Source organism: Mastigoproctus giganteus, chromosome 7 (genome assembly GCF_048544385.1).
Source record: "Mastigoproctus giganteus isolate SK-2022 chromosome 7, ASM4854438v1, whole genome shotgun sequence".
Classification (NCBI taxonomy): Eukaryota; Metazoa; Arthropoda; class Arachnida; order Uropygi; family Thelyphonidae; genus Mastigoproctus; species Mastigoproctus giganteus.
The window spans coordinates 232,683,616-232,703,719 of record NC_143581.1 but is presented as its reverse complement, the minus strand read 5'-3'; positions in this window follow the sequence as shown (position 1 = coordinate 232,703,719).

The window sequence follows — 20,104 nt, the reverse complement described above, 5'->3', positions numbered from 1 at the left end:
ACATGACAAATTTTACAGCTATTTTCACAACGTGGCCGAGTTATTCGGTTTCGGTCTTGGACGATTTCTCCAACAGATTGAGCAAACTCTAAGCAAGTGGCCGAGCTGTGAAGTCTGATACACCTCGCATTTAGGGCTATATAACGGTCATCTTGTATGGAGGTGATACGAGATTGTTTTTAAAGGCCTCTGAGAAACAGTTTGCTTGTTTTGGAATTGGTACCATAGTCTGCTTGCAGTGCTGCGAGTCAGAGCTCTGAATACAGACTTTTACCTGGTTACCTGAATTGCATGCTGGAACCAGGTTTCACATGATTTTGTTTACGGGGTCAGACAGATGTAATTTCGTTTCATGACGAATATTGGATTCCATTTTTATTTGCTCTCAGAAATGTATTCTCTTGTTTCTGTTTGTTCCTTAGCATTTGAACACCAAGCAATCTGGATTACGTCACTAGTGTGGAGTTCCTCAAATAAGTCTTCTAGAGAAAATGCAAAAAAATATAACTAAACTGATATGCTGCAAAAATCCAACCTTAATTACTCTTCAGTTGAGAACGAACAGAGGCGTGAGAGGTTCAAACCAACTGTAATATCAATTAGACGTAAAATCTTGGATTTTGGTTTCCTTCAAAATTCTGAACTCCATATTTATGTGTCCTAACCATCTTGCAAGTGTTGATTTGTACCGATCTGGAAAGCAACTTAAAAACTGATGCCTTTGAAAGTTCACAGGTCATTTCAAAGTGGTCTTTGTTGCAGCAACAAGGTTATTGGTCTCAATGAGCCTCTTGTCCCTTGTTGGAGAAACTGGACTTGACTCAGTTCGTTTGACTCCTTTTGCCTAACTTTCAAAACGACTGAGAACTTTAATATAGATTGAATCTCAAAAATATCTCATTTACAAGTTTACATCATTTTAATTTTCCCCCTTTTTATTTATTTAATTTACTTTTACTAATTAAGTTAGTCGGACTCTTTGACAGTAACAGATCCATCTTTTTCTCCATTCCTTAGGTGTCAGAGACTGTGAAAACTAATTATGGCCTTCAGCGTATTCATAGCCTTAAAGGCGTCAGACCTGTAGGGTGCAACCCCAGCCATAAACTCCAGGTGAGTGTATTAAGCCAGAGCTTTTGATTGACCAATTACTGTACAAATTTCATCTTCAGTTTCAGCATTAGCTTCGCTTCCCCCATTTGTTTTTCAGGTACCTTATCACATATGCATGATATGACTACTGTCTTCACCATTTCTGTCCGCATGTAACAACTCTACTCCGTGTTGTGATATTTTCATGAAATTTTATATTTGGGCCTTTCAGAAAGATTTGCTGACCCATTTCAAATTTCATTAAAATTGAACTAATAAAAATTCGGCAGTTATTTATATATTATTATATATATATATATTTTTTTTTTCATACATATCACATTCTTATATTGTATAATGCAGTGTATTGTAGCTGAAGTACTGAACATTTATTGCCATGCGCTAGTCCAAGGCACATGGAGCCGGGCATAATCTACTATCTGCGCATCAATACTGCGCTAAAATCCCGCATACACTGAAGGTAGTGCAATACCAGTGGATTCCTTCAATCCCGTACTCAGGATGCCCAGTCCTGAGTACTAGCAGAAAGAAAAATAAAAAATAAAGTAATAATAAATAAATAAAAAAAAAAAACACCAGTGGTTGACATCTCTGAACAACCTCAGAGATCAAAAGAATTCAAGTCCAGGATGACGGGTAGGTGACACAGGGAACAGCTCAGCAAAAGCTTGTTGAATTATCCAGTGTGGTGAAATATCTGCATTCTTCTGCTGAAGATATCGTTGGTGAAGACTTCAAGGGCTTGATAGTTAGCCTCATTTAAAATTAAGGTTTTAAGATTGACTTCTGTGATGTTTTGAACCTTATTTTTAAGTGTTGTCCGTTGTTCTTCGTAGTTGAGGCAGGATATAGTTCTAGGATTCCTCTTCCCCACAGGTGCAATGACATTTTGTCGCCAGTCCGAATTGGAACAGTTTCGCTTTAAGATCTTCATGTCCTATTAAGATGTAGGACGTGCTCATGGATGGGTAGAACCAATTACAATGCGGCTTATTCATGGCAAAGGTGACATCCGGGATAAAAAGTCCGGTGACCTCTCCAGCGGGACTTTCATCCCATCTAACCTGCCGGAGGAAGAGGAGTTTATTCTATAGGTTAACGTTTTCCTGTTTGATATTTGTAGCAGGATTGCAGTCTATTCCAAGGAGTGAGGTTTGTAGGCCTTTTTTGTGCTGCTTGTAGATGCAGCCTCTATAAGCTATATATAGGTCCAGGATGGACCTATATATAGCTTATAGAGGCTTAACCTCAACTATTGCACTGCAGGTTCTATCAGGGGAAATGCCCCTGATAGAACCTGCAGTGCAATAGTTGAGGTTGTTCTTGGTACTCGGTGTGTTGCAAGCAGCATGGTTCTTTGCATGGAAAGGAGTTTTCCCCGAATTTTACTTTTAGTGACTCTATGGAACCAGACCACAGCAGCATATGAGGCAATTGGCGAGAACACAGCTTTATAGTAGAGATAGGATTCTTTTGGTGAGTCCCCAGTCCGAACGGGAGATCCTGATGACGGCTGCAGTTGAAAGCTTTGGTTTTTTTGCTAAACTGTTCACGTGTGGCTGGAAACAGCCTGTCGTCCAATATGATGCCAAGGTGTTTAGTTTGTGCCACATATGAAATTTGCTTTCCGTGAATAAGCACTTTAGGGGGTCTGCGGTAATCCAACCTGTTTTTGAAGATTTTTGTTTTGTTTTTGAGCTTTGTTTTTGTGTTTGATATTTTTAATTTATTTGTGAGGGTCCAGCTTACCAGGTCATCCAGGACAATCTTTGCTCGGTCCTCAAGGGTTCTCCTGGATCTTCCTGCAGTGTAAATAACCACGTCATTTGTATAGGCGAAATTGACACAGTTGTAAAAGCTTCTGGTGAGCCACTGATCAAGTACGGAGTTCCAAAGGGGTGGTCTTAGCAGTGACCTCTGTGGGCAGCCTCTGTTTATAAATTTTGAATATGACAGGTGTTGGGCAGTGACTTGAATTGATCTGTTACTGAAGTAAGATATTGATTTCAGTTTGCTAGTCTAAGGGACCTGGGGGAACTCTTCCACCAAAGGGTATCAAAGGCACCCTCAAAATCCACAAAGATGGTCATCTCATAGATTGCTGTGGAATGTGTATACAGTGTTTTTCAAGGGCTGAAATGGAATCTTCCGCGGAAGATTCTTTCTTGAAGCCATACTGCGAGTTGGATGAAAGGTTTTGTGAGTTTAGGATAGTTTGGATTCTGAGACCAATCATTCTTTCAAACAGCTTTCCCAGGTTGGCTAACAGAGAGATTGGGTGGTACGCTCTTGGGTTGGTATTAGGTTTTCCCGGTTTTTGAATAATTTTAAGCAGTGCCTGTTTCCAGAAATTGGGGAATATGCCTTCCAAGAGGCACTTGTAAAGATTTAACAAAATATTAGGGTAGAGCTCATGAAATCTGGTGATGACTATTTTCTACCAGATCAAGGCCTAGACACTTTTTAGGATTCAACTTGGCCACCGCAGAACCAAGTTCAACAGCAGTGAAAAGATCAACGTCCAGGGTACTTTCGTAAGTGGCATTCTCTGTTCGAATCTGAATTTGGTGCATGTTGTCAAGATTGGGATCATCTTCGGGAAAGATGTGTTCAATGATTTTCTGTTGAGTGCCAGTCATATGTTTGACTGTTTTGATATTGCACTGTGTTGTATATATTTGGGCAGATACTCTTGTTCATAAAGATCTTGTATATGAGTCTAGGGATCAGTGTTTCCTGCTTGGGAACCAATTGTCTCCCAAGACCTTAATTTGCTCTCCGCGACGGCTTTATGGGAGATTTTTCGCTTCTCCTAGTACTCTTGCTTGAGAGCATTAACTTCAGGATCAGGCCAGTGCCTGTGTCGTTAAAAACTCGCTTAAGTCCACTGCCTTTCCCATCTGAAGAACAAGAGTAACACTGATTAACGGAGCTCAGTATCAGGTGTTTTTATACAGTGTCCCGACCCGCGCACGCGCCGTAGTTCACCTGCAGTTGCTTCGATTTGCATAACGGCTCGCTGGTCATAATGTTTTGGCTCATCGCTGTAAATGTTTTATATTTATTTTCTTAATTTTCGTATTATACTTTTTTACTATTTTTCTGAGCTGCTTCTTTATTCTAATATATATATATATATATATACACACACACACAGGGTGTCTCAAAAATATTGGTACAAACGTTTAGGGGAGGTAGGTAGCATCTAAAGGAATGTGAATCGCATAGGAACCCATAACCGGAAACGTCACCGTAAGTCGGTAGACGGCGCTGTTCATCAGTTTGCGAGAGGGAAAATTTCTGGTTTCCTCATTCAAGCAGTAGTCTCCGCACGAAGAGCATGCATCGATATACGAATTGTGAGCTGGCAGACATGCACCTAGTGTATGGATTAGCAGAAGGCAATGGACGAGCCGCTCAACGAATTTATGGAGAACGCTTCCGAGACAGACATGTACCGGACCACCGTTTGTTTGCGCGTGTGCATCAAAATTTGCGCGATTATGGGTCATTTAGAGGTAACAGGAATAGTGCGGGCAGACCACGTTCGACGCGAACTCCCGCCATGGAAGAAAGTGTGTTGAATGTCGTCCAGAATAATCCTACTACCAGCACACGTGCCGTTGCCTCTGCCTTAGGAGTGTCTTGTTGCAGTGTACAGCGTGTCTGGCACGACGATTCCATACACCCCTTTCATCTCCAAAGGGTTCAGTTACTGCTCCCCCAAGATCATCCTGCACGTGTGGCTTTTGCGCAGTGGTTTCTCCAAGAAAGTGTTCAAGACTTGAATTTTCCAGCCTATGTTTTGTTTACGGATGAGGCTTATTTCACTCGGGAAGGCTTATTCAATCAGCACAATGCTCATGTGTGGGCTCACGACAACCCACCCCGTGAGCGCCCCCATGCGGCACAACATCGCTTCGCATATGTGTGGGTAAGTATGGTCGGTGACTACTTAGTCGGTCCATACCTGTTACCATCCCGCATGACCTCCGCTAAATATCGGATCTTTCTTGAACAAGTTCTACCAGGATTACTTGACGATGTTCCAGCAAATGTGAGACGCAACAACACGGGGCGCCTGCCCATTATGGAAGGTGTGTTCTTGACCATTTGAACAGGTGTTTTGGGCGTCGATGGATTGGCCGTGGTGGACCCGTTGCCTGGCCTGGTCCCCACGCTCACCTGATTTACCGAGCCTTGATTTCTCTCTGTTGGGGGGGGGCCCTCAAATATATCGTGTATGAATCGCCTGTGAAGACGGAAATGGATCTCGTGGCGAGACTCATCTGCGCTGGTGCTACTGTCAAAGAAACTCCAGGTGTGTCCGACCGTGTCCGCCAATCCATGCTGCGTCGGTGTCACACATGCATCGCGTCTCATGGTGTAACCTTCGAGCATCTGTTGTAACATCATGAAATGCATCCATCTCGTACTCCATTGTTAATATTATGTCAAATAAATGTTTGCCACTAATTACTGTCTTGTGTCATTTCTGCTTCTTGTGCCTCTGCTACTACTTTCCCGTGACGTTTCCGGTTATGGGTCCCTATGCGATAGATGTTACCTACCTCCCCTAAACGTTTGTACCAATATTTTTGAGACACCCTGTATATGCAGTTCCTTATGAGAATTGGCAAGACAAAAGATATAAGTGATACGATAATGGACGGCAGATGCGCTTGCATGATTATGTCGGAAACTGCAACTGTCTCGGGGTTTTCACATTCGACTGTCTCTAATAGATCAAGACTGTTCTAAAACCAAATAGCATTCAGCCAACAGCGATCAAGTGGTTGTAAACAGATAGTTGACGCAAGAGGCCGATGGAAGTTGATAAGATTATAGATGAACATAAAGGTTACAGTCGGCCAAATAACCCAGTTGAATAGTGGTAACCGAACCAAAGAGACATTTCGAAACGCACAAGTTGTCGTATTCCGTGACCAATGGAGTGTCACAGCCAACGACCGAAAGGGTTTCGCTCCTGTCTGTAAAAAAAAAACACCAACGTACAGTTACAGAGGGCTCAAGAATACCGATAAAATTGTCCAGTGTTGTCCACCAATACTAGACAGTATTCTCAATTGTCTAGTACTGTCTAAGCCTGCTGTAACGACACAGACGTCGTTGACAGTGGAATACTAGAAAACGTTTGACTGCTCTAACGAATCCCGGTCCTTGCTATTTCATGCTGAAGGGAGGATAAGAATATGGGGAAAACGGCATGAGTCCATAGACTCATCTTGACAGATGTCAGCAATATAGGCTTCTGGTGACAGCGTAATGGTGGGGGGTATTTTCATGGTGCATATTGTTCCCCTGATAGCAGTACAGCAACATCTTGATACCACATGTTATCTGGCAACTGTTTCCGACCCGGCGCATTACTTCATGGCGAGTGTATCAATCCGCGAATGGGTTCTTCTGACAGGATTATGCGCAGTATTACAGTCGTACAGAAAAGGTTTCAGGAACACGAGAGTGAATTTAGCGTATTGTAGTGGCCTCCTCAGTAATATAGTGGCCATCTCATTCGGCTGAACTATAGAGCACCTGTGTGATCAGGTAGAATGAGCTCTTCGGAGTGTAGACCTGTAAACTGACGTAGCCGAGTGGCCAGGAACGCGAGTGCTACTGCACTCGCGTTCCTGACCACCCATGCTCTTGAGTAGACCGGGGTTCAAGCCCGTGACTACTAAATACGATTAACATTTGTATTCCTTCATTGATTTATTGTAAACTGCACTGACCTGGTGGTCGTGTCGGAGTATAAACAAGAACCATCTAGTTTACAACTGTGAGAAGCAGTTAAGTCAACGTGGACCAGCCTCTCTGTGGTATGCTTTGACACATCGTTGAGGCTATGCACAACGAATCCGTACTATTCTGAGGGGTAAATGGTAAATTACTGACTATTAGGTATGTTTACATAAAACTTTCCTTAATGTGGCTTCCGAGTGTATTAGCAACCTATATTTGATAAGAAATGAGTAATTTAACTGTATTTTAAGTACGAAATAAAATTAAGATAGTGGCAGCCCATTTACACCTCCTACTTGTGGTTAGGGATGGAACCAGATAATGCCTAGGCTAAGCGGCCTGAGTGATAATATTTGAAATTACATTACATTGTTTGCAATTATCATTCAGATGTATATACTTTAATCCACCTCTCTTGTTTATATTTTGTTTGATGTAACTATTACTTTTCTGTTGTCTATATTAATTATATTTATATTATTATTTATATCAAACAAAAAAATTTGTCTATACAAGAAATACTCTGATGATACTCTTCTCATTGCCGAAATGTGCTGATCCAATTACTTCTTAACCTTCGTTAAGGAGCAATTGGACGTCAACCTGACGACATTATACGAGGTACGATGGTTATTGATCGCGTCGTTAACCGTCCTGTTATTTTCTTTATATCAGCAATATCGTTTAAGTAAATTAGATACAACAGTGGTGGGATCTCTCAAGACTGAACCTTGAGGGACTCCGCTTATAACACTGGCCCACCCTGAAAGATGACGATATATAATAGCCCTCTGCTTCCTGTCTTTCAGCCATCCCTCAGTTCATCTCAAGTAATGCGCCAATAAAACCAAAACCAAACCAAACCAAACCAGTTCATCTCAAGATCTTGCCAGCTACTTCAAAAGACTCCAGCTTGTATGGCAGCTTCCTCTTTATGGCCTTGGCCGATGCTTTGTTAAATCCAACTAAATAATGTCAAAATTGTTTCTGTCATTCAACTTCTGTGCAGCTTTTCCTGCAAGCAAGCTTCACGGTACGGTCCCGTTCAGTGATTCTGACCCAATTCCACGTAGTAAAATTATCTGAGTGGTTTCTAATATTTTGGCATCAACGTGTGGGTGCCTTCATGTTCAGGCAAAAATGCATTCTTGTTGGACTCTTTCAGGAACTGGCATACACAATCAAGTTAACATTAATTCTTCAAAGAACTTCCTAACTACACAGATGTTAGAGAACTTTTTATTTATTCATAAAAAATATGTACCTCCTGGTCTGTGCTGTTTATAACTTCTCTGATTTAAAACGTTTACTTAAGTTAGGTGTTACTTGAATGTGCTGGCTCGTAAATTCATTTGCTAACACCAGATGGTGCATTTTTTTTTTTTTTTTTTTTTTTTTTTGTTTTGTTTATACTCCGGGACTGCCACATAAGGTCAGAGGAGCTGTTTGTATTTCAGCTTACGTTTGCGAGTTTTCCAATCTTTTGCAGGTGCATCTCAGGTGACCAGTTTCTGGATTTTATTTTTGGTCCCACTCCTTGTATTTTCTAATGGAGAGATTGAAGAGCTTGTTTTCATTGGAAAAAGTTGCCCCACTCGGCGAATTACACAGTCCAGGGGTTAGAAAAGGGAAGGACGGAGTGACCTTTGTCCTTACCTACTTGATTGCATGTTTCTCTCCCCCCCCCACACACTTCAGAGGGATCTCTCTCTCTCTCTACAGCACACGTGATGTTAATACAGTAAACGGATACTACTTCTGCTAATACATGGAGTGCACAGATTATTCGGAACGCGAACCAGTTTGTGCTAAATTTCTAGGGGTGAAAAGGACACTTAATCTGTGGAGGTGGTACTTTTGATCCAAGAAAGGGTAATTATTCCTCTTATGATTATTCAAAAAACAAAGCGTAGCCGGATGGTCAATTTAAAATTATAGTTACCTAATGTCGCGTGTATTCAAATTCATATGATATTCTTGTAATGTCTATTTTGTAAACTGACTGTTAATAAACTGAAAATTTATTTTGGTTCTGTGTTATCTTCAAATAGTACATGAAATTTTTTCTGTCTCCAAACATGAAGGCTGGAACTGCCCTTGTTTTGACCTCATTCCTCAAACACTTATCGAAAATGCCGATCAGAAAGTAGCAACACCGGTAGTAACCTGTAGAAAGTAGCAGAAAGTGTCTGGAAGGACTGCCTAACGACAAGCCTGATTGCTAGACTCGTTAACCTGCTGAAAGTAGACATTACCGAAAGGCAGAAGAAGAATGCGCTTGGAAAGAAATGCATCATAATAGGATCTACCTGGTGTGGTATGTGGTCCAGAATCCTTCCCTCCTAACAAAATATCCTCCACATCATAACGCTTCTTCCGCGGAGTTGCAATGCCTCCACAAACCAAGATAAACACATCATGCAAATAGCACTTGAACAGAAATGGCATTTCTTGGACTAGAATATCCGTTCGAATTCTGTTATTTCAGTTTTTTTTCCCTCCCCTCTTACTAGGTTCAGCAGTGATGTGAAGTAGAGGTCTTCGCTACCATTATTTCGAATTCAATGTTTTATGCATTGCGCTTTGGGATAACTGTCGTCGGTCCACGCTTGTACGTTTGGATCGATGTGTGGACCATACGTTTTTGACTAGTCCTCATTCGCCCTTGCTAGTGAGGGCTGGTCAAAAACGTATGGTTCATAATTAATACTACTGGGCGTGAACATATCACCGCAACACTATCGCTGTTGTCTGGTGAAATCACACGTGGCGCATCACCCTAACCCTATGATAGGGGCTCCCAGAATTCCTTCTCTGCGATACTTTAAATTATTGAACACATCTCACGACTGTCTACGCGTACCTTCAAGACTTTATTTTAGTATCGGAGAATGCTTTGCACGTGGTGACACATCCAGTCCCTCTGACTTCCCCATAACTGCAAGGCACCACCAATAATATTCAGCTGCGCACATCATAGTGATGGTACACAGTACTGCTATAAATACTGTCACGTGTTACTGCATGTTGCCACAAAATAAAAAGACACAGGAACCCAAAACTCTGTGGGTTTATTTTTGAACACCCAACAAATGAAGCAACACAACACCCATTCAAAATGCCCCCTTTCCTTGTTTTTTTTTTTTTTTTTCATAACACCTGAAACATTCCGGCCATTCATCGATAGAAGTACGCACAACATCCAGGAGGAAATTGGCCACAGCATGCTCCGGTGATCTCTTTCGGCTCTCCAAGTGACATGCCTTTTACCACAGACCATCCCTTCCGAAATAGCCCACAAACGATAATCAAATGGATTAACATCTGGGCTGGCAGGAGGCCATTCGTCATGATTGATGAACTGTGGCACATTCTCAGTCAGCCATGTTTGGATGACCTTTGCCTTGTGGGCAGGCGCTGAGTTCTGTTGGAAGATACAGTGCTGACCACTGAAGAGAATCTGATCGAGGGGTCTCACATGCGGCTCCATAATATCATTCAGGTACACCCTTGCATAGGTTTTCATCCCCTGACGACAAAAATACATCTTTGTTACACCTTCGTAGAAGACTCCCCACCAAACCATCACTGATGCTGGCTGATGACCCCCCCCCCCTAAACTCCTTTAATGGCCTGACATGCCTCTGCAGAGCTATGGGCATACACTTTGACGGTCCTAACTCTCCTCAGTAGTAAAAATCTTTTCATCTGTGAGGAGTATCTGTCGATGCTTACCATTCGCGTACCGACGCTGCAGTGCCTCCGATCTTTTGTGCTTCTTTTCCATCAGAGCTGGAGTTAGGAACTGTCCTATTCTCCTGCGGTAGGCACTCATCCCTAGATCACTTTTGATTAGGCGTGACATCCATCTTGGTGATATTCCCATTTCTCTGGACATGATTTTCTGTTTTCGTAGGGGTTGCTATGAATTTTGTTCTCCACCGCTTTGATAGCTGCAGGGGGTCCTCACAGTTCTTGGGCGATCGGACCAAGGACTATCATCAATTCTGTGTTGTTCATTGTGCCGATCAATTGCCCTGTAGACAAATCTTCGGCTTATTCCAAGTGGTTTCAGAAGTTTGAAAATCGTAGGTGCATCATGTTCCTGCCTTAAGAAGACCTTTTCCAGTAGTCCCGTTTTCTTCATCTCTCCATTCCATTTTCACTGGCTTCCTTTACTAGTTGATGATAGCTGTTAAAGAAAAGCGTACATTTGTACTACACATGATGCAAAACCCACAGCTATCATTTTCTATTTTTACCGGAGTGTTACTTTTGTGACAATATTTATGGCAGTACTGTGTAATTGCAATACCATTGAAATAGCAGGTCATAACCTACCTATCATCACGCAGTTTCTTGCAGGAAAGAATATCTTCACCAGATATCTCGGATGTAGTAGCCACGGCCCATCATGGGAGAAGAATAGCGGAAGTGATCTTCTGCCATTGAGGAGCCAAACGAGCCTAGACTGGATGTTGCCCAGCAGTGTTTTGAAGATCGTTAATGTACTAAAATGTAATGAAGACAAACTCTGTGCAGGCAAAAAGTATTCCAAGCAAATCTTGATGTGGACTTTCGCTTTAGAGATTTGTTCCCTGGAAAGAACTTGTTTGCTAATAACTTTCGTTCAATGTTTTTTTTTTTTTTTTTTTTTTCGTTCACACACTAGCAAGTTCTTTTGCGGATTTATTGGATGATTGTTTTCTACATCAGCATGACTCTTGATCTGATTATCAGTAGTGATTCTTCATGCATTAAGAATCTGGAGATAAAGGAAACACTAGGTGGCAGTGATCACAGTGTGCTGAAGTGGGATTTACTCAAAGAGGTAACTACCATCAGGGGTAAAAAGGCGACTACGATGGTCTGAGACAGTATTTAAATTCTATACAGTGGGACCAACTGATGATGTTACCAACAGCAAATTCAAAATGGGAAGGATTCAAATAACTTATCTTGGAAGCTATTAGGTTTTACATACCAACTAAGAAATATTGTTCAAGGTTTAGGCCTAAATGGATGTCAGATGAACTAATGAGACATATGGCAGAGAAGAAAAATGCATGGGATACATATAAATTAACATGTGACACAGAAGCCTGTGATAGATATAAGCTGTTCTGTAACCAAGTTACAAAGGAGGTTAGGCAGGCGAAGGTAGATTATGAGAAATCTTTGGCAAGGGATGCAAAGAAAAACAGCAAAGAGTTCTTTACTGATGTAAACTCTAGAAGGAAGGGGAGGAATCAGATTGGTCCACTTGATATCGATGGCTCAACTGTTGATGATCCTGCTCAGGTAGCTAACAAACTAAATGAATATTTTGCATTGACATTCACACATGAGGAGGTATTCAGCGAGGGGAATGCCAGAGGTGTATTCAACTCTGGCAGTAAGCTAGAGAATCTTGTAATAACTGAGAGTAAAGTGGAGGAGAAATTGTTGAAGATAAACACAAGAAAGGCACCTGAGGTGGATGGGATCTATCCAGTTATATTAAAGGCGGCAGCAAAGGAAGTAAGCAAACCCTTAGCCATAATTATGAGAGCTTCCTTGAACTCAGAGGAGGTACCCATAGACTGGAGATGTGCAAATGTGACCCCAATTCACAATGGAGGATCAAAGTCTGACGCAAGTAATTATAGACCTGTGAGTTTAACTTCTGTTCCAGGAAAATTAATGGAGGCCCTGGTTAAAGAAGCACTGCAGGATCATCTAGACAAGACTTCAGTTATAGCTCGGACACAGCATGGTTTTGTTAAGGGAAAGTCTTGCCTGACCAATTTGATTGGATACTATGATGCAGTCACAAAAGAACTGGATTCAGGGAATAACTTTGATATTATATATTTGGGTCTTAGAAAGTCTTTTGATACTGTTGCACATGGAAGACTGCTGCACAGATTGGAGCAGTGTGGCATTGGAGGCAAATTGTTGCTATGGATAATGGGATAGTTGAGTGGGAGAAGACAGATTGGTAATCAATGGACACTGCTCATCGTGGACTAATGTTGTTAGTGGAGTCCCTCAGGGTTCAGTGTTGGGTCCATTATTGTTTTCTGTATTTATAAATGATATTAATGATGGTATATCAAGCTTAATGTCCAAGTTTGCAGACGTTAGAAAGGTTGGCAGGGTTGTTAAGGACACTACTGACGCTATGCTGCTGCAACAGGATCTGGAAAGGCTGAGAGGTGGCAAATGAAGTTCAACATTGACAAATGTAAAGTACTACATATGGGGAAACAGCAACCCCAGAGCAACGTATCAACTCTGTGGTACTACGCTGACAGTGGTAGAGAATGAAAGGGACCTGGGGGTGGTTGTGCAGGCAGATATGAAGTTCTCTGAGCAGTGCAGACGGGCTGCAAGAGTAGCTCATGGTGTATTGTCAATGATATATAGGAATTTTTCTAGCAGGGATAAGGAGGTGATTATTCCCTTGTATAAGGCAATGGTCAGGCCACATCTAGAGTACTGTATACAGGTCTGGAGGCCTCATTTCAAGAAGGATGTAGAGCTGCTGGAACGAGTACAGAGAAGGGCAACAAGATTAGTGAATGGAACAAAGGGGTGCTCTTACGAAGAAAGGCTTAAGTTTTGCAAATTACAGTGTCTGGAGACTAGGCACAGGCGAGATGATCTCATAGAGGTCTATAAAGCCTTGAATGGTTTGAGCATGCTGAATGCCAGTGGGATTCTTCCTCTTGCTCAGAATAATCACCTGAGAGGGCATAAATTCAAATTGAGGAAAGACAGATGTAGGATAGATGTGCGGAAATTTGCCTTTAGCCAGCGGGTAGTTGGTTGGTGGAACTGACTTCCATCCCTTGTTGTGAAAGTTGATAGCCTAAATAAATTTAAGACCCAGCTGGACAAGTATTTCGAACGAACGGAGGGGTGAAATGAAAGTGTTTTTTTTTTTTTTTTTTTTTTTGGCTGATGCTGCATAAGCCTGCTTTCTTGCATCATATGCCTCTACTAATGCTAATGATTCTTTTTTTGAATGTACCCTGGTGTTCAAAGTGCATCACCTAGTAATTTCACATTTCTAACTCTTTTTCGCGATGGTATGTTACATTAATGACCAGCATCACAAATAGAAATATAAATAAAAGATATTTTTTAACAGTTAAGGCAAAGCCAAGTAATATTTGACAGGTGCTCTCAAAATATTCCAAAATGCAACCTTTTTACAATAGTTTTGGTAAACATGTCAATTATGGCTGAAATGTTATCAGAAACCTTCAATTTGCTTCAGTTTATCATTTTAAATGGAAAAAAAAATGAAAAGTTCACCAGGTGCAAACTAATATTTAGTTGAACCACCTCTGGTCCTGATGACATCAGCACACCGTCCGTCGAGGCATTGACAATGCCTCGACGGACGGTGTGCTGCTGACAATCCAATGACAATCAACTGATAGTTCATGATTCCAAACACGAATTATGCCTTCCTGAAGTTCACGAAGGGTTTCGGTTTCCTTCTGGCAACTGCAGATTCCACACAATGCCAACAGTTCTCCATAGGATTCAGATCCGGGCTGTTTAACAGTTGTAATGGACCGTTCTTCCAGCCATTTTTTCACCTGTAACAAATGTAAACAAACACATTACTGTCGAATCTCTAATGCAGAAATGAAACTAAAGTAACTACAAAAGTGCCTACTTTCACTTTTCGCCCGATGACAAGGAGCAGTTGTCCTGAAAGATGCAGTTACTTGGCAGGGTTGAAATGGTCGCTAATGGTTGGCAGCAATTTGCCTTCCAATATAGCCAGGCCAGGTATCCATTGGCATTTACGGAACCTTTTATAAACTGCAGGCGACCTACTACGCGATACGAAATGCTCCCCCATATCATTTGGCTGGTAGGGAATGTCACTATAGACACCATACAGTCTGAATGGTATTCTTCGCCACGTCTACGGCGAATCGTTTGTCTCCCATCGGAACCATGAAGGTTGAATTTCTTCTCATCCCAGAAAATAACTCACTTCCACCGCTCGGGGGGTTCCATTTGAAATGCTCCTTACACCAAATTAATTGGGCCTTTTTCATTTTTTGTGTGAGGAGGGGGCTTCATCTTAGGACGACGGGCTACAAGTCCTTTTTTGAAGAGGCGTCTTCTGACTGTTACTGCACTTGTTACACTCCTGTATGTTCTTCCCATTCTCTTTTCTGCTCAGAGAAAGAAGCTTTACGGTTTTTAAGGCATAAGCGCTTCAAAAAGCGGGCCTTCTGTGATGTAGAGACTCGTTTGCGCCCGATTCCTTTTTTTCCTATCAGCAGAACCAGTATTCTTGAGTTTGGAAAGAAATCTACTCACTGTCGACTGATTACAAGACTCTCTATAAGCAATATGACGGGAAGAACATCCTTCCTCACATAAAGCAGCAATAGCACTCTTTCTTCGTGGCGTCAACTGCCTTAACTCGCATCCTGACACGAGCAAGGAATGACTGCAACTCTTGCAGAGCGTGCTTATATAGCTGAAAGTAACAGTTGATGCAATATTACGTCATCGCCTACGCGTGTCAATCTTATCTGATGCAATCTGTGAGAAATATTGCCATATACTTACGTTATTCGGACGACAATTACAATTTTAAGGGGTGATGCACTTTTTTTGAACACCGGTGTATACTAAATTTGACGCTGTTAACGCTGGGAAATCTGTTACCAAGTTTTGTAACTATATATTTTGGATAACTGTTTCGGGGCAGGGTCACTCTTAAAACAATATTGATTTTAAATATAAATAAATAGGTTTCTGCGGACATAAAATGCACGTGCCAGAAAGGAGACACATTTCCGATTGATTCTGTGTGGAGATGACCGCTTAATGATGAGTTAACGGATTGTGCCTCCCAGAGCCATAAACTCTGCTCCTAAATTGATCATTTAAACAAACTCATTGTCGCAGATATCACAACAGCTGGCAAAAGTATAGTTTTGTTATTCTACGATATCTCCGAATTCATTTGTTGTCACCAACTGCTTGCCTAATAAAGTTTTAATTATGAAACAGCTGCTGTGAAGCACAACTATTGAGGTAAACTGTTCTAGAATAATTCTAACACTGGAGTGCGCACTTTAGTATTAGTGTGTATGACAGTTGGCTACAACAAAATTTGGAAAAAAAAAATTCTTCTCCCTTCCTCGTCATAAAAAGTAGCTATCCAGTTCCGCTTTGAACGTTATCAAACTCTTTGCCTTGACCACCGTGTCATTCAATTTAATCCAGTGATCTATAACGCGCTACCGGAAAGTAAACTTCGAGATACATACACTCCTGTCTAAAAGTTTGGAATCACAGCGTAGAAAACAGTTTTCGTTATTTTTTTATTTTTTGAAATTAGCTAGACAATATAAGGTTTAATATAAAAAACAACTCACTACAAAGTATTTTAAGATATTTTCTTGAGCATTGAAACATTTGCCGCAAGCAAAAAAAAAAAGTAAAACTGGAATGATTAATGTTAACATCTATACTGATTTTTCATCAAAATATCCTCCATTAGCTTTTAACACTGCCTTACATGGACGTGGCGTTTTTGCAGTTAATTTTATAATAATGTCTTGACTAACATTATTCCAAGCGATCTGCAAGGTTTCCTATAAATTTTGTGAAGATGGGCAGACTTCACCGATTGGCGGTCTAGAATATATAGGTTGTTGGTATAGATTGTCCTATAAAAGCTCTATTGGATTTAAGACCAGCGAGAGGGGCAGCCACACTATAATTTGCAATATCCCTCCTCTTGTTTAATTCCTAGAAAGTTCCTGCACAGCTTAGAGCTGTGCTTCAGGTCGTTGAAATATAAATATTCTTCCATAAATTCGAAGTCCAGAGATATTGTATTATGTTCAAAATTGTTTTTATAAACTTCTTTTCTTAAAATTCCTTCGATTCTGACACACACACTCCAGAAAAACAGAAGCAACCCCAGATCGTGATGGAACCATTATGGTGTTTGACTGTACGCCCTAGACAGTACATACACTTCAATTGATGATCTCACATAAACTTTACGTTTGGATCCAAAAATTTTTAAAATTTGGAAATTCATCCGTCCATAGTACGTTTTTCAACTCTTAGGTTGCCCTATGTTGATGACCCTTAGCCCAAGCCTTCCGTTGCTTTGAATCTCCGGTTTTAATAAGAATTTTCGGACCGCTACACGGCCATGAAGTCCTGCTTGTTTAAGACCAAGTTTTACAGTGGATGTAGACACGGGAATTGCTCTATTCCAATGGGCTCAGCGCGGATTTCAAGTGTAGTAAGTCGTCGATTGCGTTTAAAAATCAGTGTCATGGTCTTACCTTGTGCTTCCGTTGTTACAAGCGGTCCTCCTGATAGTGAATGGTAGTGTGTACTCCTTTAAATGAAACAACTAGTTTATCGCCATTATTTCTCATGGATTAACTTTCTGTATATGGAGTTATAATATCACTTCTCTTTTCAACACCCAATTCCTTATTTCTTGTCATGTTTATCAAAACATACACCAAATACTCTTCCTGAATGACGGGTATTCGATTTTATAAGTTACAGCTCTTACTCCTCAATTTTCATTATTGCAAAATACTCTGGAATCCATCTACAATATTCTATAATATTAAAACGGTACTCCCACTTTCTAGAATATTCTAGAACCATCTTCGTTCTACCGCATTCAGGAGTCTTCTGCCCCTTCTGGAATTTGTTCCAATATTCTAGGAATTTCTTAAATGTTTCTTAAATATTATTTCAGTTTTTTTTTTTTATACATAATAAAAGTAATTTAATAAAAATTGATTAAAAACAAGTTTGTCTTATTTAATAAAAACTTTGAAAATTAAGAAAAATGAAACGTGATTCCAAACTTTTATGCGGGAATGTACACCCTCTGTTTCTCCCCAAAATTTTGTATTTTAATTTTTATTTGTATATGGGCATTTACCATCCGGGACGAATCTGATTACCTTTCTTTAAACCATTTTAGAAGCACAAATCATTCCTCAAATGTGGTCTCCAGATCTGAACAATATTTTGAATTCCAGTTTCAACATCGTCTTATATAAAGAGACAATGACATCCTTTTCTCTGCTTGCAAAGGTCCTATATATATATACCGTAGACAGGACACCATGTGCATTCCTAGATGCCTGTGTACACTACATGGAAAATTTCATGGACTGAATCAAAACCCCAAAGTTTTTTTTTTTTTTTTTTTTTGGAATTCTTTTTTGGAATGTTGGAATTCTTTGAAAAACCATTTGCACTAATTGTACATTATTGGAATTTGGGCGACTAAGATTGCCTGTCGACTTTGGTACTGAGTGTTAATTCCATATCGGAAAGAAAAACATGTAAAATTTGACTTGACATGAACGGCATTAGTGTTAAGCAACAGCGGACACGCCGCTGTTTATCAATGCTGGGCGTTGTGCGTGTCTTATCCTCTCCACCACTCTCTTCCCAAGGACGAAAGGTGATGCATTGGAGCAAAGTTCACTGATGCGTTCAACTGGACTGAGTCTGTTATCCGGCTATCTTTCAACTCCTGGACCCTTATCAACTCAGCCAGCGCCGCAAGTGTGATGTAAGGTGGGGATTAACAGCCGGTTGTGAACTACGTCTTGTGTTAAAGGTCACGTTCGTTCTATTGCAAAGTTGCATTGTTACAATAAACACGGGATTGTATTCTAGCGGGCACAGAAGTCACCGACAAGTAGGGAACTTATTATCACTTAACTGTAGCTTAACAGCTGCCCTATTGCATATTTTTGTCATGGTACTGCCAACAGCTTGGCGTTGTCATAATGGCATCCTCTGTCTGGCATTGAATACACAATTTCAGATTTATCATTACTTTCCCACGAGACTTCGCGGTGAGTAAGCGATATTTAAACACCTCGATTGGCCATCTGTGATCTGCATGCTTTCGGAAGACTTCGAGGAAGAGGCTTGCTAAAACACGATATATCGCTGATAATATAATCAGACCAATCAAGCGGGAGGTTTGTTTACAGTGGGGGCGGGGTCTTCACATTCTAGTCATGCCACCACGAAAATGAATTCAAGTCATCATTTGATGCAGTGTATGTTATGAGAAAAGGGGTGATAGTAGTGATTAAGGTACTTTGATTTTTAGATTAATTTTAAACAAAAGTGATCGTATATAAATATAATATCTGCATTCATCCTCTCATTTCTGACTTCACCAATCTCTATTTCTTAAATAGGCTGCATTTGAGGTCATTCTCTTGGCAGTACGACTAAGTTTGTGTTGTTCAGTCGCTGACTGATGTGGCTTTGAATGTTTTCAGTACCCTGCCAGTAGTCATAACGTGTGTTTCGTGGTTCCCCAAAGAGATCTCTTCCAAATGTTCCGTTGATTTTTTTCCCCTCGTTTGTACACGTGTATTATTGTTTTTAAAAGATAATGTGGTTCAGTGAATAAGGCAGCCCTTGCACAATTGTTGTTGCCCGCCCCTCGGGAGTATAACCAATAATTACACTACACGGTCTCTGGTTTGTTGTAGTACAGGTGCGATGTATGTAATTTAACTGCGTTTCTTCAAGTAATTTCAAAGTCTTCCGATCAAAGCGCAGCTATGATCGTAAGAATTGTTTGGTTAGTTTTTATACTGTTGACCTCTTTTTGTGAGTAGGGTAGATTCATGCAATCTCAAATCGTTAGCGGGGCTTCCCGGAACCAAAGAACACTCGTTTAATTATGGTTAAAGTGTGTCTTTTAGTCCACAACAGGCCAAAGTGTCATGATCCTTAATTGCACGCGTCATAATGTCATAAGTTGTTAACGGTTTCAAAGTAAAGTGGTCAATAATAGTATCTGAGAGAAATCCGCACCATATTCTAACCGTTAAAGGTTTGCGCGAGTAGCAGAGTTTCATCGTCACCGTCCTACCTACACCTGGTGGAAAAGGCCTGTCAATGACGCGAAGAACTTTTATTTGCTTTTTTTAAATCCGTGATTGAGTTGGTCTCAGGTGTAGATAACGAGGTTTTTTCTCTCAGAAACTCGGGTTTTTCGTCTAGAAAAACAGGAAAATCCACAAGAGAACACATACTGTTTACGTACATAATTCACTTGGGTAGTGGAATTAATATTCCGGCGATCCTGGTGTGACATTTAATTTAATTTAATCTTTAATGGGTGGCTTATCCCTCAACTTGTGCTTGAGGGATTTTTAAGAAACCTAATTCATCAGTTCTG